At 41.0% G+C, this 25,342-nt stretch overlaps 1 protein-coding gene across 1 annotated transcript in view; it reads left to right on the top strand.

The window, feature by feature from the left end:
* SPECC1L (sperm antigen with calponin homology and coiled-coil domains 1 like) overlaps positions 1–25,342 on the top strand; it is a 215,214-nt gene that overhangs the window by 54,501 nt on the left and 135,371 nt on the right. The gene's annotated exons all lie outside the window — the stretch shown is intronic.

Below are 25,342 nucleotides of genomic sequence, written 5' to 3'. Positions count from 1 at the left end.
CTTATGCTGTGTAGAAGATCTTTTAAAGATGGGAGTGATACACCCAGTTCCAATTGCAGAACAAGGACTGGGCTTTTACTCAAACCTGTTTTTAGTTCCCAAAAAGGAAGGAACTTTCAGGCCAATCCTGGATCTAAAAATTCTAAACAAATTCCTCAGAGTTCCATCTTTCAAAATGGAAACCATTCGGACAATCTTGCCGATGATCCAGGAAGGTCAATATATGACTACCGTGGATCTAAAGGATGCGTACCTACATATTCCTATCCACAAAGATCATCACCAGTTCCTAAGGTTCGCCTTTCTGGACACGCATTACCAGTTCGTGGCCCTTCCTTTCGGGTTGGCCACCGCTCCCCAGAATTTTCACAAAAATGCTAGGGTCCCTTCTAGCTGTACTAAGACCGCGGGGCATTGCAGTAGCACCTTACCTAGACGACATCTTCATACAGGCGTCGTCTTTTCACAGAGCCAAGGCTCATACGGACATTGTTCTGGCCTTTCTAAGGTCTCACGGGTGGAAGGTGAACGTCGAAAAAAGTTCTCTGTCTCCGCTCACAAGGGTTCCCTTCCTGGGAACACTAATAGACTCGGTAGAAATGAAAATCTTTCTGACAGAGGTCAGGAAGTCAAAACTTTTGAATACTTGCTGAGTTCTTCATCCCATTCCTCGGCCTTCTGTGGCTCAGTGCATGGAGGTAATCGGTTTAATGGTTGTGGCAATGGACGTAGTGCCTTTTGCCCAAATTCATCTAAGACCACTGAAACTGCGCATGCTCAAACAGTGGAATGGGGATTATGCAGATTTGTCTCCTCAAATACAAATGGACCAGAAAACCAGAGACTCTCTTCTCTGGTGGTTGTCTCAGGATCACCTGTCTCAGGGAATGAGTTTCCACAGACCGGAGTGGATCATTGTCACGACCGATGCCAGTCTGTTAGGCTGGGGTGCGGTCTGGGACTCCCTGAAAGCTCAGGGTCTATGGTCTCGGGAAGAATCTCTTCTCCCGATAAACATTTTGGAACTGAGAGCGATATTCAATACGCTCCAGGCATGGCCTCAACTAGCGGAGGCCAAATTCATCAGATTTCAGTCGGACAACATCACGACTGTAGCGTAAATCAATCATCAGGGAGGAACAGAGAGTTCCCTAGCGATGAAGGAAGTAACCAAGATCATCAAATGGGCGGAGGATCACTCCTGCCATCTATCTGCAATTTACATCCCAGGAGTAGACAACTGGGAGGCGGATTTTCTGAGTCGTCAGACTTTCCATCCGGGGGAGTGGTAACTCCACCCGGAGGTTTTTGCTCAGCTGACCCAGCTATGGGGCATTCCAGAATTGGATCTGATGGCGTCCCGTCAGAACACCAAACTTCCCCTTTACTGATCCAGGGATCCCAAGGCGGCATTGATAGATGCTTTAGTAGCGCATTGGTCATTCAGTCTAGCTTATGTCTTTCCACCGTTTCCTCTTCTCCCTCGGCTAGTAGCCAGAATCAAACAGGAGAAGGCTTCAGTAATTCTGATAGCGCCTGACTGGCCACGCAGGACTTGGTATGCAGACCTAGTGGACATGTCATCGGCTCCACCATGGAAACTGCCATCGAGGCAGGATCTTCTAATTCAAGGTCCATTCAAGCATCCAAATCTAGTTTCTCTGCAACTGACTGCTTGGAGATTGAACGCTTAATTCTAGCTAAGCGTGGGTTCTCTGAATCAGTTATAGATACTCTGATCCAGGCCAGAAAGCCTGTCACCAGGAAAATTTACCATAAGATATGGCGGAAATATCTTTGTTGGTGTGAATCCAAGGGTTACTCGTGGAGTAAGGTTAGGATTCCAAGGATATTATCTTTTCTCCAAGAAGGATTGGAGAAAGGTTCGTCAGCTAGTTCCTTAAAGGGACAGATATCTGCTCTGTCTATCCTGTTACACAAGCGTCTGGCAGCTGTACCAGACGTTCAGGCGATTGCACAGGCCTTAGTTAGAATCAAGCCTGTTTACAAACCAGTGGCTCCTCCATGGAGTCCAAATTTAGTTCTTTCAGTTCTTCAAGGGGTTCCGTTTGAACCTTTGCATTCCATAGATATTAAGTTATTATCTTGGAAAGTTTTGTTTTTGGTAGCTATTTCTTCTGCTCGAAGAGTTTCTGAATTGTCTGCTTTGCAGTGTAATTCACCCTATCTGGTGTTCCATGCAGATAAGGTTGTTTTGCGTACCAAACCTGGTTTCCTTCCAAAAGTGGTTTCTAATAAGAATATTAACCAGGAAATTATTGTTCCTTCTCTGTGTCCTAATCCAGTTTCTAAGAAGGAACGACTGTTACACAATCTTGATGTGGTTCGTGCTTTAAAATTCTATTTAAAGGCAACTAAAGATTTCAGACAAACATCATCTTTGTTTGTTGTCTATTCTGGGAAGAGGAGAGGTCAGAAAGCGACTGCTACCTCTCTTTCTTTCTGGCTGAAAAGCATCATCCGATTGGCTGATGAGACTGCTGGACAGCAGCCTCCTGAACGAATTACAGCTCATTCCACTAGAGCTGTGGCTTCCACATGGGCTTTCAAGAATGAGGCTTCTGTTGAACAGATTTGTAAGGCAGCGACTTGGTCTTCACTGCATACATTTGCCAAATTTTTACAAATTCGATACTTTTGCTTCTTCGGAGGCTATTTTTGGGAGAAAGGTTTTACAAGCAGTGGTGCCTTCCGTTTAGGTTACCTGACTTGTTCCCTCCCTTCATTCGTGTCCTAAAGCTTTGGTATTGGTATCCCACAAGTAAGGATGAATCCGTGGACTGGATACACCATGTAAGAGAAAACTGAATTTATGCGTACCTGATAAATTACTTTCTCTTACGGTGTATCCAGTCCATGGCCCGCCCTGGCAATTAAGTCAGGTTCAAATTTAATTTTGTAAAACTACAGTCACCACTGCACCCTATGGTTTCTCCTTTTTCTCCTAACCGTCGGTCGAATGACAGGGGGGGCGGAGCCTGAGGGGAGCTATATGGACAGCTGTGCTGTGTGCTCTCTTTGCCACTTCCTGTAGGGATTGAGAATATCCCTCAAGTAAGGATGAATCCGTGGACTGGATACACCGTAAGAGAAAGTAATTTATCAGGTAAGCATAAATTCTGTTTTTTATTATTGTATTCCTGGTACAGTGATAGATAATGCATAATTGTCAATAGTGTTAAACTATGAAATATCTCCTTAGATTTTTCTTCTAGTTTTTAGGTTTTTGTTCTCTTTTAACGTTTGTTGCAAGTGTGTGCAGCTTGGTTTTGTTACAAGAAAATATAACGAGGTTTTGTTTCACTTAAATAATCCGATTTCAGGATAGTGTTTACGTTTAGATATGGGATGAAATATATTTTTTATTTAGGATTATTTTGTTTGATCGTTCACAATCGTTTGTTGAAAGATACATCCTCATTTAATTTGGCATATTTGTAATATTTCTAATTGTGAACTTCCTCTATATATGTTCTTGTATGATCTTTTTTAGTCTCAAAATCGAAGGTTTGTGTATTTTTATTCAGTCTTTCACTGTCGTTTATTGAAAGATGCATTTTAAATTACATCGTCATTAATCACTGTCGTTTTTTTGAAAAGTACATTTTCATTCTATAATCTGGTGTTTAACCGATATGTCCCACCTATTTTCGTTATTGCTGCAGTTTGTTGTTAGTTCTTACTTGGTCTTTTATGCTCTTTTGTTGAAAAACAAGTGCTTTCCCATTTTTATTATTGTATTCTTGGTACAGTGATAGATAATGCATAATTGTCAATAGTGTTAAACTATGAAATATCTCCTTAGATTTTTCTTCTAATTTTTAGGTTTTTGTTCTCTTTTAACATTTGTTGCAAGTGTGTGCAGCTTGGTTTTGTTACAAGAAAATATAACAAGGTTTTGTTTCAGTTTTTAATGAATTATTTATGGCGTGTTATTTCAGTTGGGTTAGTGATATAAATTAGTGAGTTTATCTGGTCTTAAGTGTTCAAAAAACAGTTCAGACTAAAATCTATATTCAGACCTTTTGGTCTTAGGGTTTGCATTTCGAAGATCCATTTTGCTTCTTTTTTAAGTAGGTTGTTTGCCTGGTCGCCCCCTCTTTTGTTATTTTTAATTTTTTGTATAGCTGTATAATTGAAAAATTTCAAGTTGCTGTTATTACAAGTTCTGAAGTGTTTGGGCACTGGAAGGTCCTTGTTTCTATCCAGTCCCGATTTTTCTATTGATAATATGTGTTCCCTTATCCTTTCTTTTATCATCCTTTTTGTTTCGCCTATATATTGCTTGTCACATTTTGTGCATGTTATGAGGTATATAATGTTGGTGTCTGTGCATCTGATGGTTTCTTTTATTTTATATTCTTTGTTTGTTTGGCTTGATTTGAATGATTTGGCTTTCTTTGCATGTCTGCATGCTTTGCAGAATCCACAGGGGAAGAATCCCTGTAGTGATTCCCCTTGAACACCTTTTTGTTTCTTTGGTTTATTGAGTTTCATAGTGGGGGCTAAAGCACTTTTTAGATTTTTCGCTTTTTTTGTAGATAATTTTGGATTTATTGGTAGTTTCTCTCCTAGGTGAGGATCTTGTTGTAATATTTTCCAGTGAGTTTTTATGATTTTTTTCTAATTCACCTCTATCCTCAATGTATTTAGTGATGAAAGGAATGAACCATTCTTTTGATTCTTCTATTGCGTTTGTTTTGGCTTTGGGTTTGTACTTAAGTATATCTTTTCTGTCAATGTTCTGTACTTTGAGTCTTTCAGCTTCAATTTCGCTTTCTATGTATCCTCTTTCTACAAATTTATATTTTAATATAAACAGATCATTTTGGAAAAAAATAGTAATATGTAACATATAAACAGAGAGCGAATACAGTCCAAGGATTTGCTATTGAATCCACCGCAAATATAGAATGTACAGTTCAACAGTCCATTGAAATCATAGTTTGAGGAATGACCCTCCGGTTAGATTTCCCTATCAGACTACTGTAAGCAACAACAGTCATATATTTGCTTATCCCATCTGCTATCCTGTGCTTGCAAATGTGATGAAATAAAGCAAACACTTGCATATCTCTCCTGGTGAAAGATGTATGCCTCTTAAAATTAATTTAAATGTGAAGATATGGCAGCCTTGGAAATGTTTAAGTTTTTTTTTTTTTTTTTACACAGTTTGGAAAACACATTTTTTAAGAACTTTAAGAAACTAAAGATATATTGCCCAATACAAATATTACCTTGGCACTTCCTGGTGGTAATAACTATTATTGAGAACCCCTCCCCATAGCGGTGTGGACAAAACTGCCTACTCCCCTAGTTACCTGAGTAAAGGTAACTAACAGCACCCCCTCTTCCTCCTACTTCTGTCTAGCAACATGGTGGACAGGACTGGGAGTCCCTCTCTGCATTTTTTATTTTTTATTTTTTATTTTGAGTCCCAGGCAACTATTTTTTACTTCCACCAGGTATGCTTACCTTTCCGGTTTAGGCGTCACTATATCTTCGGTCTGGGACTGTTGGTGTGGCATGCTCCATCTGGAGCTTCCTTGTGTGGGCCACCATATTGACGTAATGTCATCATTCAATATCATGGGGATCTCGTCTGAGGGCTACTTCCGTTGTGCCTCACCATGGATCTTCAGTTGCGCTGTATTGTATATTTCCAATCTGCTGGTGTTTTCCTGCATTGTGTTCTGGGTTTACAACATCAAGTTTGCGGAACTGCAAGTAAGTTTTGGAGCTATTCTGGCCTAATTTAAGATGTTTTGACATTCTTTGTACTTTATTGTACTTTGTTAATTTGCAGTATGTCTGATATGGAGACCTCTCAACAAGCTGCAGCTGCCCAGGGGACGTCTATTCATGATATACATTATGTGTGGCTGTGCTTACTATTACATTTATGGTATATTGCTTTTTTCACTCAAGGTTTTTCCGGACGCTGTCTCTTTAGCCTAGTGCGCTCTTTCTTGCGATGGTGGAGCATCATCCTTCCCCACTTTTTAAATCATGTTTGTTATATGGTTCTATCTGCAATGTGTAGCTATACTTAGGCTCTTGGCCTTTATTCAACATAACGGCCTTCTTAAAGGGCATGATCTCTCAAGATTTCATGCCCTTTTTGTTACTGGCACGGTGCACCTAGTGACGTGTGCAGTTACGTTGTTTTTTCACTTCCGGATGCTGACTGTGTGCGACCAAGAGATTCTAACTCGTGGGTTGTCTGGTTCACAGGAGGTGGTGAGTGCCTCAGCCATTGGGGCTGTCAAAGTGTGCCAGTTAGTTTTGTCTTTCTGTAATCCCAAGATTATGGAGGATTCCGATATGCGCAACACGGATGCATCCGATATGGAGGATGTGTCTTGTGATGAATATGAAATGGCTCGGGTAATTAATGCCCATCGGTTATGTTCCGGGTGCCGTTCTAGAGTACTCTGAGAGGTGGTGTGCAGGGGTTCCCTGCCTTCTGTGGGAGCTGCAGCTCCAACGTTTGCCTGCTCAAGGTAGTTTTCCTTGAATATTAGCTTTTTCAAGCTCTCTGACTGTCTACTCCATTTAATACCCTCGGTCGGACTACGATTTTTGACGTTCGGGTGTGTTGCTTCCTCGATGTTACACTAGCCTTGGGGCTTTTCAGTAGCGGTGTCCAGGTTGGTTACAGAGGGACGCCCTTCGAGGGTCAGGCAGTTGTCCTTTTTTCCTCTATACTCCATTTGGGGTTTCGTGGGTGGTGCCTTGCGTTACTTTTCTGAGATGGTGAGCAGGGCCCTGGGTTATCATTTTCCTTTGGGTATTGATGTTACCCTGCCTGTGTGTGTATCACGTGTTGCCGCTTGCCTACGAGATTTCTTGTGATCCGTTGTACTTTGTGCTGATTCTCAGACTGTTCAGGAGTCCTTCGTGACTCTTGGGTTTGAGGTTATCTAGATCGCCAAGTCTACAGACTTTAGAGGTGTGATCCTCCTTAGAGGAGGCAGTTTAAGGTTCTCTCTGAGATTGGATCTTTTGCTTGTCCATTGTCAAGAACCCTGGCCTGGTCCATGTCTCTCCATGGATGGGTGTGGACGGTTCGGTTCACACTTGAAGTTGTGCTCCCGTGAGCCCCCTTCGTAGGGGCTGGGGCTCTGTGAGGGATCACTCTTAGTACTCTTGGGCCTCCCTAAGGTAATGGGGAAACCAGACGTGGACTCCGTGCACACATGCCCTTAGAGAGATACAACTGCCCCTCACTGACGAGGCCCACTGAAGGCCGAAACGATCGTCTGGGGTTGTTGTTTCTCTTGTTCAGAGAAGAATTGCCTGGCATTTCGGCGCTGGACTGTCATTGGGCAGGGTCAGACTGATATGCTACAGGATATTTTTTCTCTGTGAAGGGGCATAGTGTACTAAAAGAATGCGCACCCTGAGTTGCAATAAAAATGAACAGGCATGGAAGTTATTCTAGCTTTTGTTCTATCTCAGGAGTGCTGTTCTCTCTCTTTTAAAATGTATGCAAAGTGCTCTGTGAGGGATGCCTTTCTGACGGGCCTCTACCTGTCTTCTGGTGCATTTACGATGTTTCTGTAGACTCCAGGTCTTTTCAACTGGGTTGGCGATGTGGCCGAGGAGTCTCGCCTCTATGATAGAGTTTATTTTTCTGTTGTTCATTCCCTTCTCTTCCAGAGTAGGGTTTGGGTTCTCCGGGTTCGGATTTACCTTAGTATTCGTGGAGTCCTGGGGGTCCTTGGTCCTTCCTTGCAGGGGTTTTTTCCCTTCCTGTGTTTCAGTTTCCTTGGAGGGGAGCGTGATGTAGTGTCTGGTTCCTCTGTTCCTGCACCAGGAGACTGAGGGTTTGCTCCTGTGGGTGCTTCTCCTTCGTGTATCCAATATATGGATGCTGAGGTTTTTGGGGGGACTTCTTCCTTTGGGAAGTGTGCCCTTTTTTTGCCCACGACTACATGTAGGGGGTCTTTTACCCGTGCACAATGTTTCTCCTGACTCACGGTAGCATGCCGTTTGTAGCAGCGGTCTAACAGGGGACTTTGTTCCTCGTTGATCCTCTCCTTTCCTGTAGTCTGGGTCTCTTGTCTTTTGAATAGCCTTTGGGCTGGGACCGTTATTCCGGAGGGAAGGTTAGGGATTGGTTACTCTATGCACGGTTGACTGTTTTCTGCTGTTGGCCTTTCCTTTGAGGGAGGACTTTGTATGTCCTTCTTTCTACCGGCATCTGGTGCCAGGAGGAGGTGCTTTTTGGAGCAGCTATTCGGTGGGCTGTACGCCCTTGGTGGTTTGCAGTTGGAACCATCCACAGCGATTTGCTTAGTGATGGTGTATCCAGTTACAGCTACTTGCTTTTGTCTGGATGCTAACTAGCTTTACTCGCCTTTAGGAGGTTTGAGTTAGCGATAGGGTCAGCCTTCCTTTTAGAGGCTGGTTTTTGAGAGTTCCTGTTCAGATGGCTTCTAGCTGCTGGTATATTTATCCTGTTTCTGCTGTCTCTGCCTATCTAGCCTCCAGATCTAGATATGTTATGGAGCATCGGGGGTCTCATGAATTTCCTGGAGTACCTTAGGTTATGGTATAGGATTGGGGACATGAAGGGTTCCTCAAGTCCTTTTGAGGACATGTTCCCTGTGTATGGATCCTTCTTTTTGGGTCCTTGTGTTCTAAGGGGTTTGCCTCCCTGGAAGTTGCCTTTGTAGAGACAACCATGGGTTGCTTTCTAGGTGTTAAAGGGACGTAATACTCATATGCTAAATCACTTGAAACTGATGCAGTATAACTGTAAAAATCTGACAGGAAAATATCACCTGAGCATCTCTATGTAAAAAAGGAAGATATTTTACCTCACAATTTCCTCAGCTCAGCAGAGTAAGTGCTGTGTAAAAAGTTATACTCAGCTGCTCCCAGCTGCAGGTAAAAATAAAAATGAAGAAATGAACAGCAGCCAATCAGCATCAGCAGTGCTGAGGTCATGAACTCTTACTGTGATCTCATGAGATTTCATAGTAAGCTTCCTTTACCTGATTGGTGAAATAATATGAGAGTTCACAAGGCTCATCCTTTCAGCTGTCCCAGGACAGACATACTAAAATGCTGCTTAGAAATCCTTTACAATGGGAGGTGGCTACTGAGGAACTTTTGAAGTAAAATATCTTTCTTTTTTACATAGAGATGTTCAGGTGATATTTTCTAGTCAGCTTTTTACAGCTATACTGCATCACTTTCAAGTGTTTAAACATTTGGGTATTATGGCCCTTTAAGTGGGAAAAGTTTCTTTGCAACTTTGCGGTCCTTATCTTTAGCCGGGTACCTTCTTGGGTGTGGTGTCCCGTGGGGTAGACCCTTTGGAGGTTGATTGGACCTGACGAACTCTAGATCTGAGTGGTCTCTAGTTCGGCTTTGCCGGTGGTAAAACTGATGTGCAGTTACCTGGGCTCGGGTTTTTCTCTGTGTCGTTTGTACTTACATTTGTGTGTTGAGTAATTCAGACTGTTGAGCCTTTTGAAGGGCCTGCCTTTTGTACCCACCCGTTATTTGCATTCAGTGTCCTCTAGCTTGGGTATTGTTTTCCCAAAAGTAATGAATGCAGCTGTTGATCTCTTCCCTTTTAAGAAGAAAAACATAAATTATGCTTACCTGATTATTTCATTTTCTTCTGAAGGGAAGAGTCCACAGCTCCCGCCCGTGTTTTTATCTCTGTGAGGCGGCTGTAAATTTTTTGTTCTTCCGGCACCTTTTTTCACCCTGATATTTCTCCTACTGTTCCTTGTTCCCTTGGCAGAATGACTGGGGGATGAGGGAAGTGGGGGAGGTATTTAAGCGTTTGGCTGAGGTGTCTTTGCCTCCTCCTGGTGGCCAGGTTCTGAATTCCCAAAAGTAATGAATGCAGCTGTGGACTCTTCCCTTCAGAAGAAAATGAAATTATCCGGTAAGCATAATTTATGTTTTTTATACACAAATTTATTTGGCGCTTTTTTATTTATTATATCTTTATGATTGTTTTTGTTTCTTAGCCCCAGCCTCTGCCTTAGTCTGCCTGTTTCCTTTGTCACAATCCTCGCTGGCAAGATAAAAACCTATGTAAAACTTGTATTGGGCAAATTTATGGTGGAAGCTTTGCTTCTGCACCTGGAAAATCTTCAGAATGTGTTCATAACTGAATCTGTCTCCGATGGTGAAATTGTACCTGATTCTCATACACCTATGTCCTTTGATTCTGCCACTTTGTGTAACTTTATTAAGGACATAAGAGAAACTTTGGATTATCTAGGAGGAACTGCCCCAGCCTTCTGCTGACTGATTTAAAGCTAAATTGGATTTTAATTTTTTGTGTGTCTAAATCAAATAAATCTATCTTGCTATTTTCTCCAAGTCTGAAAAACAATTGAGAGTAACAGAGAAATATTTGAATGGTTCCCTTTGAATAAATCCTTGTATGTTCAGTTTTCTGCTCCACCTAAAGTGGATACGGCTATTGCCAGATTATCTAACAAAATAATTTTTCCAACTGATGACGCAAACATTTTTAGAGATGTTATGGATTTAAAAAATGGAGCAGAATTTTTAAAAAGGCTTTATTCAAAAAGGCAGATTTTAATCCTCTTTTGGTTATTTTCTCTCTTCTAAAAGCTACTAATGTCTGGTCTGAAAATTTGTCTCATACTTTGCCTGACGCTCAAAATATTTTGCCTTTCCTTGCAAATCTTAAAAAAGTAACTTAATTTTGTCTCTCTGCTGCCACAGAGATGTTAGTTAAATGCTAAATCCATGGTTACAGCATATTTGGTTGAAAGGGCTCTATTGCTACGCCATTGAGATGCTAATCCTGGTTCTAAGGTAAATCATTTGGGACTTAGTTTTGAAGGAGACATGCTGTTTGGTAAATAATTAGACCTTCTAATATCTAAGAGGTATATAGCTAAGTTAAGGTTCAAAGAAATGAGTCTCTTGCTGACAGACTTCTTCTTATCAAAAATCTAAGTATTCTAACAGGAAAGATTTCTTTCGTACTCAGAGTGGAAGGCTCAGTACCAGAGCAAAGGTCGGGGTTGTGGTAAGTCCTTTCAGGTTCACCAGACTAAGAAGCAATACGGGTTTGCCTGTCCAGGCTTCTCTAATTGTAGGAAGACTCTCTCTTGCTTGATGGAAGTTTGGGCAACCAGTATGGTGTTTAAATCTTCTTTCAACTGGATATTAATTGGAATTCAAGAAGAAGCCTGTATTACTTCATTTAATTTAATCACCACTCCTAATGGAACAGCTGACGTTGTCCGCCATATTCCAATATGTAGACAAGATTCTGAGCGAACAAGTTATTCAAGAGATTCCTGTGCATCTTCAAGATCTGGGACTCTATTCTCCTCATAAAGAAAAAGATGGCTCCTGGAAACTAGTTGTAGACCTTCACAAGTTAAATTCTTTCCTGATAGTTCAAACCTTCAAGATGTAGACAGTTATTTTAGTAATAAACCTGATGCCTCTGGGAGCATTTCTACAATCTATACATATCAAGGATGCTTATTTCCATATACCCATTGCAGAGGCCCACAGCAAATATTTGCAGTTGGAAACTGACATTTCCAATTCACATCTCTGCCCTACGGAATATCTACAGCTCCTAGAATTTTCACAAAGGTTTTAGTTTTCCTTGTAGCAGAACTTCGTCTAAAGGGATTATTTGTTGTTTATTGCCTAGATGACATTCTTCTTATGGTGAATTCCTTGGAGCAAGCAGATATGCACAGAGTTTTTTTTTTTTAATTCAGTTCTTTCAAAGTAATTTGATTCCATCCCTAAAGCTTGTATTTCTGGTAACACAGTAAAGCTGGTGTTTCTCCCTCAGGAACATCTTCAATTTCTAAATTTTTTTTACAGAATCTATGGTAGTCAAGGATACTGACAGCTCGACAATGGATGAGGTTTCTGGGACATATGGCTTCAGTGATTCATATGGTCAACTAGGCAAGATGGAGGATGTGTCTATTTCAAATCCATTCTTACTAAGCTTCACAAAAACTCTGTCTCTCTCAGCTGTTTATCAGGCACTACTGTTAAGAATGGCTGATGGGAAAAGCAGTAAAGGTGTTATCAGACAACAAGATCACACAAGAAGTCCGTCTGCCCTGAAAGAGGTTGCTCCAAAATTTTTTTTGGCCACAACGCAATGTTCAACTGATTACTTCAGTGTATGTTCCAGGTCGAATGATTGTCACAGCAGACTTTCTAAGTAGGAAAGAATGGCAGCTCAACAGGAAGTTGTTTCATATGATTGCCAACAGATGGGGTGATCCAGAGATAGATCTCATGGCATCCAACAACAACAATCAAGTTCCAAACTTTTTCAGCCATTTACCAGTTCCGCAGACACTGAGGGTAGATGCTCTGCTTAAGAGGTGGCCATTCAGACTAATTTATGCCTTTTCTCCACTATCTCTTATTCCACGCCTACTGAGAGGAGGGAAAAGCAGTATTTATCCTGATACTTCCTTTTTGGCCTCGCTGTCCATGGTTTCCTTGGTACAGAGTATAGCAATCTGTCCTCCCTGGCATTTTCCAGTTTCTTGGGACATGCTCTGTCAGGGTCCAGTGCTCCATCCGGTTGAAATTAGCGGCATGATTGCTGAAGTCTCCCAATTACAGCAGTTACCTTCAGGCCCTAATTTAGACTCTTCTAAAGCGTATTCTCAGACAAATCTTTTTTCTTTGAATGCATCATTCTATTTGGCATTTATTAAGTGTTTAATGTCCCTTTATATAAAGTTTTTGTATTATTTTTTTTGCAGCACCCTTTTTTGTGTTGGTGTCTTGTATATCTTCACCGTTCTATTCTTTTATACTGGTAGGTAATACTACCAGGGGGGCCAAGATACCTACCAGGGTTCCCTCACGATTTTCCTAGGTCACCAATTGGCTGGACATAACTATGAGGTGGAGGGGGTGCTATACATTACTTACCTTTATTCAGGTAACTAGGGGAGTGTGCAGTTCTGTCCAAACCCCTTTGGGGAGGGATTCTCACTGGTAGGTATTACCCACTGATATGGACCAAGATATAGAAATTACTATCATTTTGGCAAAACGTTCTAGTTTTTTTCTTTTCTCTTTTAGTTCTGTGTTAAATTACTGGAAGGGGGGGGGGTACAGTACTCTGTAAATCTGTTTTTACTACACATAACTTAACATTTTATATTACAATTTCAAAGTGTTTCATGTCTCTTCAAAGTTTTCTGCAACTGAAGGACTTATATGCTGCTTCAAAGCTTTAAGTGCAGTGGTTTAATCTTACAGCAGGAAAATGTTTTGGTTACGCTCCCTAACTGCAGCATCTTAGGTATGGTATTTCCAACGAGTAACTGAAACAGCAGACTTGATTTCCCTTCACTGTCATTATTTACAGTCCATCTTGACCCTCTGCGGATAATTTTATACACTTTGTGTGGTACGAGGATGTGCATATGTGCACCCTTGTTTTATTATACGTCAGTGCAACTAACTGTGTGTGTGTACACATACTTTGGGTATGTATATATTTCTGATAGTTTTTTTTTTTATATATATAAATAGGCCTCTGTATTTTGAGGGGGCGGTAGCTACAATTTTCAGAAGTTGGGACACTAGGCTAAAAAAAGATTGAGATCCACTAGCCTCATTTTGTTTCAGTGTGGGATTGGCTTGATTTATGCGCCTTGTTTCAGGGTGAACCTTCAGTGCTTTTGAACACACACCAAAGTCTTAGTTTCTTCTACTAGATAGGACGAGTCCACGGATTCATCCTTACTTGTGGGATATTATCCTCCTGCTAACAGGAAGTGGCAAAGAGTACCACAGCAGAGCTGTAATTAGGTCCTCCCTGCTCTCCACCTCCAGTCATTCTCTTTGCCTATACTAGTAATAGGAAGAGGTCAAGTGAAAGAGGTGTTAAAATGATAGTTTTTAGTTTCTTCAATCAAGAATTTTTTATTTTAAATGGTACCGGTGAGTACTATTTTTCCTCAGGCAGCATATAGAAGGTGAATTTCTGCCTGGAGGTTGATGATCTTAGCAGATGTCACTAAGATCCATATGAGTTCCCACAGTATGGCTGAGGAGTACCAGAGAAGCTTTAGTGTGGGGAACGTTTTCATGCTACAAGCATTGAGGTATGTTCAGTCATTTACTTCTGAAGAGACTGTGATATTTCAAAACAGGCTTACATAGTTCCCAAGAGGGAAGGGGTAAGCAGTAAACCTATAGACATAAGAAGGGGTATTACTGGAGACCTTTGTATTTTATTGTTATGGGCTAAATGCAGCAAGAAAATGCTGGTAGCATGGTTTATACACTGGGGCAGCATAATGTTTTTATTGCACAAACGGTTAATATCACTGGTGTTTGGGCATTGTGCTGAGGGTTCACATGGCTATATTATACAATTAGGATGCCTATCCACATGGCTTGTTTCTGTACCGCTTCCTTGTGGTTTTTTAGGCTGAGAGTACTTCGCATATGATGGGCGGGGCCTAATTTTCGCGCCTCAGATGCGCAGTTGATTTTGACAAGAAGGCAGCAAACTTCAGCTTCGGTTGGGCCCAAACTGAAATATCAGGCTACAATATAAGAAAGATATATGCTAAATTGGTAAGCTTAATAGCATTTTGAAGCAGATTTGGAAAAATTGTGCGCTTTTTTACTTCTTAAAGGCGCAGTACGGGTTTTCAAAATTTGTGTTTTTTTCAATAAATAGTGTTTTTACGACTTTTGTGGTTATTACTAGCCTATTCAACATGTCTGACATTGAGGAAAGTCAATGCTCTGTGTTTAGAAGCCATTGTGGAACCCCCACTTACATTGTGTCCCTCTTGTACTGAAAGGGCCTTACACTGCAAAGAACATATTTTGGGTGATAAAAGTATGTCTAAGGATGATTCTCAGTCTGAAGAGAATCAGGTTATGCCATCCAATTCTCTCCAAATGTCACAACCTTTAACGCCCACTCAAGCGATGCCAAGTACTTCTAGTGAGTCTAATTCTTTTACTCTGCAAGATATGGCTGCAGTTATGTCTACTACCCTTACAGAGGTATTATCTAAACTGCCAGTTTTACAGGGTAAACGCAGTAGGTCAGGTATTAAGGTAAATACTGAGCCCTCTGATGCCTTATAGGCCATTTCCGATGTACCCTCACAGTGCTCTGATTTGGGGGTCGGGGAATTTCTGTATGAGGGAGAACTTTCAGATTCAGGAAATGTGTTGCCTCAGACAGATTCGGTCATGATGTGCTTTAAATTTAGGCTTGAACACCTCCACCTGTTACTCCGGGAGGTTTTAGCAACTCTGGATGATTGTGACCCTATTGTGATACCACCAGAGAAATTGTGTATGATGGACAAATATCTAGAGGTACCTACTTACACTGATGTTTTTCCAGTCCCTAAAAGAATTTCGGACATTGTTACAAAGGAATGGGATAGACCAGGCATTCCGTTCTCTCCCCCTCCTAATTTTAAGAAAATGTTTCCCATATCTGACACCATTCGGGACTCTTGGCAAACGGTCCCTAAGGTGGAGGGAGCTATTTCTACCCTAACTAAGTGTACAACTATACCTATTGAGGACAGTTGTGCTTTCAAAGATCCTATGGATAAAAAATTAGAGGGTCTTCTAAAGAAATTGTTTATTCATCAGGGTTTTCTTCTACAATCTATAGCTTGCATTGTTCCAGTTACTACTGCAGCAGCTTTTTGGTTTGAGGCTCTAGAGGAGTCTCTTAAGGTTGAGACCCCATTAGATGATATTTTGGATAGAATTAAGGCTCTCAAGCTCGCTAATTATTTTATTACAGATGCCGCTTTTCAAATGGCTAAATTAGCGGCGAAAAATGCACGCTTTGCCATCTTAGCGCGTAGAGCATTATGGCTCAAGTCTTGGTCTGCTGATGTGTCATCAAAGTCTAAGCTGTTAGCTATTCCTTTTAAGGGTAAGACCCTATTCGGGCCTGAATTAAAGGAAATAATTTCTGACATTACTGGAGGTAAAGGTCATGCCCTGCCTCAGGATAAGGCGGTGAAGATGAGGGGTAAACAAAATAATTTTCGTTCCTTTCGGAACTTTAAAGGACCCTCTGCTTCCTCTTCCAACACAAAGCAGGAAGGGAGTTTTGCTCAATCCAAGTCAGTCTGGAGACCTAACCAGACCTGGAACAAGGGTAAACAAGCCAAGAAGCCCACTGTTGCTACCAAGACAGCATGAAGGGCCGCCCCCCGATCTGGGACCGGATTTAGTAGGGGGCAGACTTTCTCTCTTTGCGCAGGCTTGGGCAAGAGATGTTCAGGATCCCTGGGCATTGGAAATTGTGACCCAGGGGTATCAGCTGGAATTCAAGGAATTTCTCCCAAGAGGGAGATTTCCTCTATCACGTTTGTTTGTAGACCGGACAAAAAGAGAGGCATTCTTACGCTGTGTATGGAGGTCATTGGATTAATGGTAGCGGCAATGGACATTGTTCCGTTTGCTCGCTTTCATCTCAGACCACTGCAGCTGTGCATGCTCAGACAGTGGAATGGGGATTATGCAAATTTATCTCCTCAAATAAATCTGGATCAAGAGACAAGAGATTCTCTTCTTTGGTGATTGTCACCGGATCATCTGTCCCAGGGATTGTGTTTCCGCAGGCCAGCATGGGTAATAGTGACGACGGACGCCAGCCTCTTGGGCTGAGGTGCAGTATGGAATTCCCTGAAAGCTCAGGGTGTGTGGACTCAGGAGGAGTCTCTACTTCCAATCAATATTCTGGAACTGAGAGCAATATTCAATGCGCTTCAGGCGTGGCCTCAGTTGGCTTTAGCCAAATTCATAAGATTCCAGTCGGACAATATCACGACTGTAGCATATGTCAATCATAAAGGGGGAACAAGGAGTTGTCTAGCGATGATAGAGGTTTCAAAGATAATCCGATGGGTGGAGGCTCACTCTTGCCATCTATCAGCAATCTATATCCCAGGAGTTGAGAACTGGGAAGCGGATTTTCTAAGTCGTCAGACTTTTCATCTGGGGGAGTGGGAACTTCATCCGGAGGTGTTCGCATCATTGATCCGTCAATGGGGCACACCGGAATTGGATCTGATGGCATCTCGTCAGAATTCCAAACTTCCTTGTTACGGGTCCAGGTCGAGGGATCCCCAAGCTGTACTGATAGATGCTCTAGCAGTACCTTGGTCTTTCAACCTGGCTTATGTGTTTCCGCCATTTCCTCTCCTTCCCCTGCAAGAATCAAACAGGAGAGAGCTTCAGTAATCATGATAGCGCCTGCATGGCCACGCAGGACTTGGTATGCAGATCTAGTGGACATGTCCTCTCTGCCTTCGTGGAAACTACCATTGAGACAGGACCTTCTCATTCAAGGTCGGTTCCAGCATCCAAATCTAAATTCTCTGCAGCTGACTACTTGGAGATTGAACACTTAGTTTTATCTAAGCGGGGATTCTCTGAATCGGTCATTGATACTTTGATTCAGGCTCGCAAGCCTGTCACGAGAAAGATTTACCATAAGATATGGCGTAAATATCTTTATTGGTGCGAATCCAAGGGCTACTCATGGAGTAGGATTAAGATTCCTAGGAGTTTGTCTTTTCTCCAAGAAGGATTGGAGAAGGGATTATCAGCTAGTTCCTTAAAGGGACAAATTTCTGCTTTGTCAATATTACTACACAAGCGTCTGGCGGATGTCCCACGTTCAGTCTTTTTTTCAGGCTTTAATCAGAATCAAGCCTGTGTTTAAACCTATTGCTCCGCCATGGAGTTTGAATTTAGCTCTCAATGTTCTTCAAGGGGTTCAGTTTGAACCCATGCATTCCATCGATATTAGACTATTATCTTGGAAAGTTTTTTTTTAGTTGCTATCTCTTCGGCTAGAAGAGTTTCTGAGCTTTCTGCGTTGCTATGTGTTTCGCCTTATCTTATATTCCATTCTGATAAGGTGGTTTTGCGTACTAAACCTTGGTTTCTTCCTATGGTTGTTTCTAACAAGAATATTAATCAGGAAATTGTGGTTCCTTCCTTGTGTCCTAATCCTTCTTCTAAGAATTATCGTCTCTTACATAACTTGGACGTGGTTCGGGCTTTGAAGTTTTACTTACAAGCGACCAAGGATTTCCGTCAAACATCTTCTCTATTCGTTGTTTATTCTGGAAGATGCATCATCCGCCTGGCATACGAGACTGCTGGATAGCAGCCCCCTGAAAAGGTTATGGCTCATTCTACTACAGCTGTGGCTTCCACATGGGCTTTTAAAAACAATGCTTCTGTTGCGACTTGGTCCTCCCTTCATACTTCTTCCAAATTTTACAAATTTGATACTTTTGCTTCTTCTGAGGCTATTTTGGGAGAAAAGTTCTTCAAGCAGTGGTGCCTTCCGTTTAGGTATCTGTCTTGTCCCTCCCGTTCATCCGTGTCCTGTTGCTTTGGTATTGTATCCCACAAGTAAGGATGAATCCGTGGACTCGTCGTATCTAGTAGAAGAAAAGGAAATGTATGCTTACCTGATAAATTGATTTCTTCTACGATACGATACGACGAGTCCACGGCCCTCCCTGTCTTTTTAGACAGATTATATTTTTGTTTTTCAAAACTTCAGTCACCTCTGCACCTTTTAGCTTTTCTTTTCTCTTCCTATACCTTCGGTCGAATGACTGGGGGTGGAGAGAAGGGAGGAGCTATATATATACAGCTCTGCTGTGGTGCTCTTAGCCACTTCCTGTTAGCAGGAGGATAATATCCCACAAGTAAGGATGAATCCGTGGACTCGTCGTATCGTAGAAGAAATCAATTTATCAGGTAAGCATAAATTTCCTTTCTTCTATAGTCATAAATTACATCCTCTTAATAAAGAAAATGTTGCCTGGCTGTGTCCGTAAATGTTCAAGTAGGTGTTAGGTTAAATTTTACAGTTGTCTGCTTGGTAAAGCCAGATAGTCCGTTATTTCTAGGATGCCCTTTCCTGGTCAAGCCTTTAAGACATAACTTCTATGTCTCTTTAACCCCTTAAGGACCAAGGGCATACATGGTACGTCCTACAAAAACTGTCACTTAATGACCAAGGACAAAACCTGCACGTCCTCAGGGTTTTCATGCACTGGATGCGATTGTGATCGCTTCCAGCCTCTTTCATGTTATTGCAGTGATGCCTCAATATTGAGAGGGGGAGTGTGGGTAGGGTATTAAAGGGACAGTCAACACCAGAATTTTTGTTGTTTAAAAAGAAAGATAATCCCTTTATTACCCATTCCCCAGTTTTGCATAACCAACACTGTTATAGAAATACACTTTTTATCTCTGTGATTACCTTGTATCTAAACCTCTGCAAACTGCCCCCTTATTTCAGTTCTTTTGACAGACTTGCATTTTAGCCAATCAGTGCTCACTCCAGGGTAACTTCGCGTGCATGAGCTCAATGTTATCTATATGAAACACATGAACTAATGCCGTCTAGTGGTCAAAATGCATTCAGATTAGAGGCAAAAAAGTCTTCTTCAAAGTCTAAGAAATTAGCATATGAACCTCCTAGATTTAGCTTTCAACTAAGAATACGAAGAGAACAAAGCAAAATTGGTGTTAAAAGTAAATTGGAAAGTTGTTTAAAATAACATTCCCTATTTAAATCATAAAAGTTTTTTTTCGACTTGACTGTCCCTTTAAGGACAAAAAGGGCAAATTTTGTAGTAAATGGGTACTGTCCGACAGCTGCCAGTACCTAAGATGGCAGACAATAGGTAGAGGGGGAGGCTTAAAGAGCTGTTGGGGGGTAATGGGTGATCCTACACTAAAGATAAAATCTAAAAAAAAAAATATTTAATTTTATACTGGCAGGCTTTCTGCCAGTACTTAAGATGGCTGTGACAATTGTGAGGTGGGGGAGGGTAGAGAGCTGTTTGAGGGGGGTCATGGAGGGATCAGGGTGTGCGATGTGTCAAGTGGACGGCTGATCTCTACACTAAAGCAAAAATTAACTCTACAAGCTACCCAATTAACCCCTTAACTGCTGGACATAATACAAGTGCGGTGCGCAGCGGCATTTAGCGGAACTAATTACCAAAAAGCAATGCCAAAGCCATATAAGTCTGCTATTTCTGAACAAAGGAGATCCCAGAGAAGCCTTTACAACCATTTGTGCTATAATTGCACAAGCTGTTTGTAAATAATTTCAGTGTGAAAGCTAAAGTTTGTGAAAAAGTTAACAATTTTTTTTTTCTTTGATCGCATTTTGTGGTGAAAGGGCGACGAGAAATATACCAAAATGGGCCTAGATCAAAATTTTGGGTTGTCTACTAAAAAAATTATATATACATGTGAAGGGTTATTCAGGGATTCCTTACAGATATCAGCGTTCCAATGTAACTATCGTTAATTTTGGCAAAAAAAATGGTTTGGAAATAGCAAAGTGCTACTTGTATTTATTGCCCTATAAATTGCAAAAAATCAAAGAACATGTAAACATTGTGTATTTCTAAACTCAAAATGTAGAAACTATTTAGCATGTGTGTTTGTTGATGTGTAACAGATTCTGGGGGTCAAAGTTAGAAAAAGTGTGTTTTTTTTTTCAATTTTTTCATCATATTTTATTAAAAGTTTAAATAAATTATATGATATGATGAAAATGTTATCTTTAGAGAAAGTCCATTTAATGGCGAGAAAAACGGTTTATAATATGTGTGGGAACAGTAAATGAGTAAGAGGAAAATTACAGCTAAACACAAACACCGCAGAAATGTAAAAATAGCTCTGGTCCTTAAGGGTTAGACAATTGAAAAATGGTCTGGTCACTAAGGGGTTAAAGGGATATGAAAACCTTTTTTTTCTTTTATGATTCCGATAGAGCATGTAATTTTAAACTGCTTTCTAATTTACTTCTATTATCAGTTTTTCTTTGTTCGTGGATAAAAAGCAGGGACGTCTGCGGAGGACCTGGATGATTTCTGGAGCACTATTTGGCAGCAGTTTTGCAAGAATGTTATCCATTTGCAAGAGCACTATTTGGCAACAATTTTGCAGGAATGTTATCCATTTGCAAGAGTACTATTAGGCAACAATTTTGCAGGAATGTTATCCATTTGCAAGAGCAATAGATGGCAGCACTGTTTCCTGCCATGTAGGGCTACAGATGCCTACCTAGGTATATCTTCAACACAGAATATCATCGGGACGAAGCAAATTTGATAATAGAAGTAATTTTTTAAATGTTGTGCTCTGTCTGAATCACAAAAGAAAATGTTTGGGTTTCATATCTCTTTAACGTTTCCTGAAAGATTCGTGTTGAGTGGGGTTTTCTTACAAAATGGAATGAGTGAGTTAAAGGGACAGTCTACACCTGAATATTTGTTTTAAAAGATAGATAATCCCATTTCCTAGTTTTGCATAACCAACACAGTTATATTAATACACTTTTTACCTCTTTGATTATCTTATATCTAAGTCTCTGCAAACTGTCCCTTATTTCAGTTCTTTTGACAGACTTGCATTTTAGCCAATCAGTGCGGGCTCCTAGGAACTCCACGTGCGTTCGCACAGTGTTATCTATATGAAACACATGAACTAACACCCTCTAGTGGTGAAAAACTGTCAAAATGCCCTGAGCTAAGAGGGGGCCTTCAAGGGCTTAGAAATTAGCATATGAACCTCCTAGATTTAGCTTTTAACTAAGCATACCAAGAGAACAAAGCAAAATTGGCAATAGAAGTAAATTGGAAAATTGTTTAAAATTACATGCTTTATCTGAATAATGAAAGTTTGTTTTGGACTAGACTGTCCCTGCAATTATAAATAAAAAGAGAGAAGCGCTCAACCTGAGAACGAACAATAGCATAATAGCTTGTTCTATGGCTAGTTACCACCCAAGAGGCAGCCTCTTTTTGCTCAACATGTGCCTTTCACAGAGAAGAACTTTCTTGAAGCATATCAGTCTGATCCTGACTTCACAGTACAGTCCAGCCCCGAAATACCAGGCAATCCCTCTCTGAACTAGAGAAACAGCAAAACCCCAGATGTCCCTGCAATTAAACACAGAAATACATTTACTAATCAATATTTCTAAGCATAATGTTCACCAAAACTCTTAATTTATGGATTGGCCGATTTGTTGAAAATCTGTGAACTAGTCCAAAATGTTAGAGGGACAAAATTGTATGGGGCAGTATGTGTCTCTGTCTTTAGTATGACATAAACTAAATGAAGTGTCCAGACTTCCAGCGCTTTCCTTTTAACAGTGTTTTCCCCCATAAACTAAATGAAGCTCAGAATGAGGTAAATTAAAAGTTATAGACTAATGAACTGAGAGAAATGTTTGTGTTTACAAAATTGTAACACATGAATAATAAAATCAAATTGAGGAAAGATAGTAGGAGGATTACACACAGCATTGACTTTAGTAGATGACGTCTGACCAATAGGTGTTGTGAGAGAAGGCTCACTATTGTAATGCTCTGTCATAGTGGTGTTTGTGGTGATAAGCAGTTCTATACACCATACTATTGTATAACAATGAACTTTCCTCATGACCTAGAGCCCCTCCTGTTGCTTTGCAGCTCAATGGGAATTTTAGTTATGGGAGTTACAGTGATCAGTATGTTGATAGCCTGCAGGTCACAAAACCACCATTGGTTTAAAGCTTCGTGTATGCCCTGGCAATTGTGCTTGTCAAGTCCCTGGGTCATAGTGCATCTACTGGGTGCCAGTCTACTTCCTGCCTCATTCTGTGCTGGCCTCATTAACAACTTTCCATATTTTTTTTTTTAAATCAAGCATTTTTTATGATTTTACCCCTACTTAATGCCAGCTGGTTCCCTGTGGCCCTCTGCTTGATTCCATGCAGTTTTCTATGTGCCCCACTTGATATCAGCTTGTTCCCTGTGGCCCTCTGCTTGATTCCATGCAGTTTTCTATGTGCCCCACTTGATATCAGCTTGTTCCCTGTGGCCCTCTGCTTGATTCCATGCAGTTTTCTATTTGCCCTACTTAATGCCAGCTGGTTCCCTGTGGCCCTCTGCTTGATTCCATGCAGTTTTCTATGTGCCCCACTTGATATCAGCTTGTTCCCTGTGGCCCTCTGCTTGATTCCATGCAGTTTTCTATGTGCCCCACTTGATATCAGCTTGTTCCCTGTGGCCCTCTGCTTGATTCCATGCAGTTTTCTATGTGCCCCACTTGATATCAGCTTGTTCCCTGTGGCCCTCTGCTTGATTCCATGCAGTTTTCTATGTGCCCCACTTGATATCAGCTTGTTCCCTGTGGCCCTCTGCTTGATTCCATGCAGTTTTCTATGTGCCCCACTTGATATCAGCTTGTTCCCTGTGGCCCTCTGCTTGATTCCATGCAGTTTTCTATGTGCCCCACTTGATATCAGCTGGTTCCCTGTGGCCCTCTGCTTGATTCTATGCAATTCTCTATGTGCCCTACTTGATATCAGCTGGTTCCCTGTGGCCCTCTGCTTGATTCTATGCAATTCTCTATGTGCCCTACTTGTCAGCTGGTACCCTGTGGCCCTCTGCTTGATTCTATGCAATTCTCTATGTGCCCTACTTGTCAGCTGGTTCCCTGTGGCCCTCTGCTTGATTCTATGCAATTCTCTATGTGCCCTACTTGTCAGCTGGTACCCTGTGGCCCTCTGCTTGATTCTATGCAATTCTCTATGTGCCCTACTTGTCAGCTGGTTCCCTGTGGCCCTCTGCTTGATTCTATGCAATTCTCTATGTGCCCTACTTGTCAGCTGGTTTCCTGTGGCCCTCTGCTTGATTCTATGCAATTCTCTATGTGCCCTACTTGTCAGCTGGTTTCCTGTAGCCCTCTGCTTGATTCCATGGAATTCTCTATGTGCCTTACTTTTTAAAGTTTCGTTAGCTGCTTAAAAATTGACAAAATAACTAAAGTTTTAGTGTCTCTATAAAACAATAAGAGCTGCCATGTTGTAACTTAGGTTACCTTCTCTGCTGTGGCCAATTAGGGACAGTTATAAATAGGTGACTAGAGTGTGCAACCAATGGCTGTGTGGAATATAACAGTGTTCTGCCATTTGTAACAGGAACTGAAAAGCTCAAAATTTCAGAATGGAATTACAGGAAAAAGTAAATGAGAAAAGTATATTGCAGGGTTTTTTTCTCTCAAAGTGTTAAATGTTCCTTTAACATTTTCTCTTCTTTTAAAATCTTTTTTTTTTCACCTTTAGACTTATACATCAACTTTTTGTCATCATTGAGTTATGTATGGCAAAGCTACATTTTAGATGACAAGCAGCCCATGATAATGATTGGATTTTATTCATGTGCTGTTTTTGTTTCATCATCTATTAATTATGAGAGCCAAAGATAGCATAGTGGGAAAAACATTGGGCAGGGTATAGAATTAGAAATACATGTAGAAAGTATAGTTGTTAATCTGCAACAGTTTCTCTGTGTCTCTGTACCACGTGATCCAGATGTTCACATAACGTTTAAAGTTTAACAGGCGCCTCACAGTGGGAGGAACAACGACCCTCGTGTTGCCTGTCACTTACAAGGAATGCCAAGTATTGTGAACGGTTTTATGCCTGTCTGGATTCTTACTGTGCTGTGTAGATATTCCATATAAGGCAGGCAGGTTTGACTGTAATTGAGCTTATCTGAGTATCCCTAGTGGGTTTTCAAACCTATGCTTTCTTCTTACTTTTTTACCATCTAACTCTTTCAGAACTGGAATAACATGACTTTCTATAAGGCTGAAAAACGTATGGCTAAGTTGAAACTAAATAAGTGGATGATGTGATAGGTAGCTGTTTACGAACGTCACTAATGTGCACTTTCATTGGGTTGCTGTGATTTTTTTTTTTAAATGAGAAGGGGTATAGCAAACGGCTTTGTAAATCTGACATTCTAAACTGTGAGACACTGAGCTGAGAACTGCGTCTACATGGGTTCCCAAAGCAATGATCATTTGAACAACAGGTACCAAAGCACACAGATATTTATGAAATTCAGGACATTGATTTTTTTTTTTTTTTTTTTTTTTTTTTTTGGTAGCATGAGAGATACAAGACTCTTGTCGACCAGAAGTGAAACCACTTACGTGATGGTTGAGAGTAGAAATGTGATATTTTACTAATGTGTGCACAGGATCCTAATCACAAACTGCTATTCTAGGATATTTATTTGTAGCTTTCTGTCAGATAGGAAACTTTAACACTTACTTTTTAACACACTGGTGCAGAAATGTAACATTATTTTAAAATCTCAGAGTTTGTGGTCTGAAACTTTCATGACTTTAGGAGTGATTTCAGAAACATTTTGTCTTGGTTGAAGATGATTCTGAGAATTCTCACACAGGGTACAGACAGACTTTG

Source organism: Bombina bombina, chromosome 2 (assembly GCF_027579735.1).
Source record: "Bombina bombina isolate aBomBom1 chromosome 2, aBomBom1.pri, whole genome shotgun sequence".
In the NCBI taxonomy this organism is placed as follows: domain Eukaryota; kingdom Metazoa; phylum Chordata; class Amphibia; order Anura; family Bombinatoridae; genus Bombina; species Bombina bombina.
This window is presented reverse-complemented; position numbering and strand designations above follow the sequence as displayed.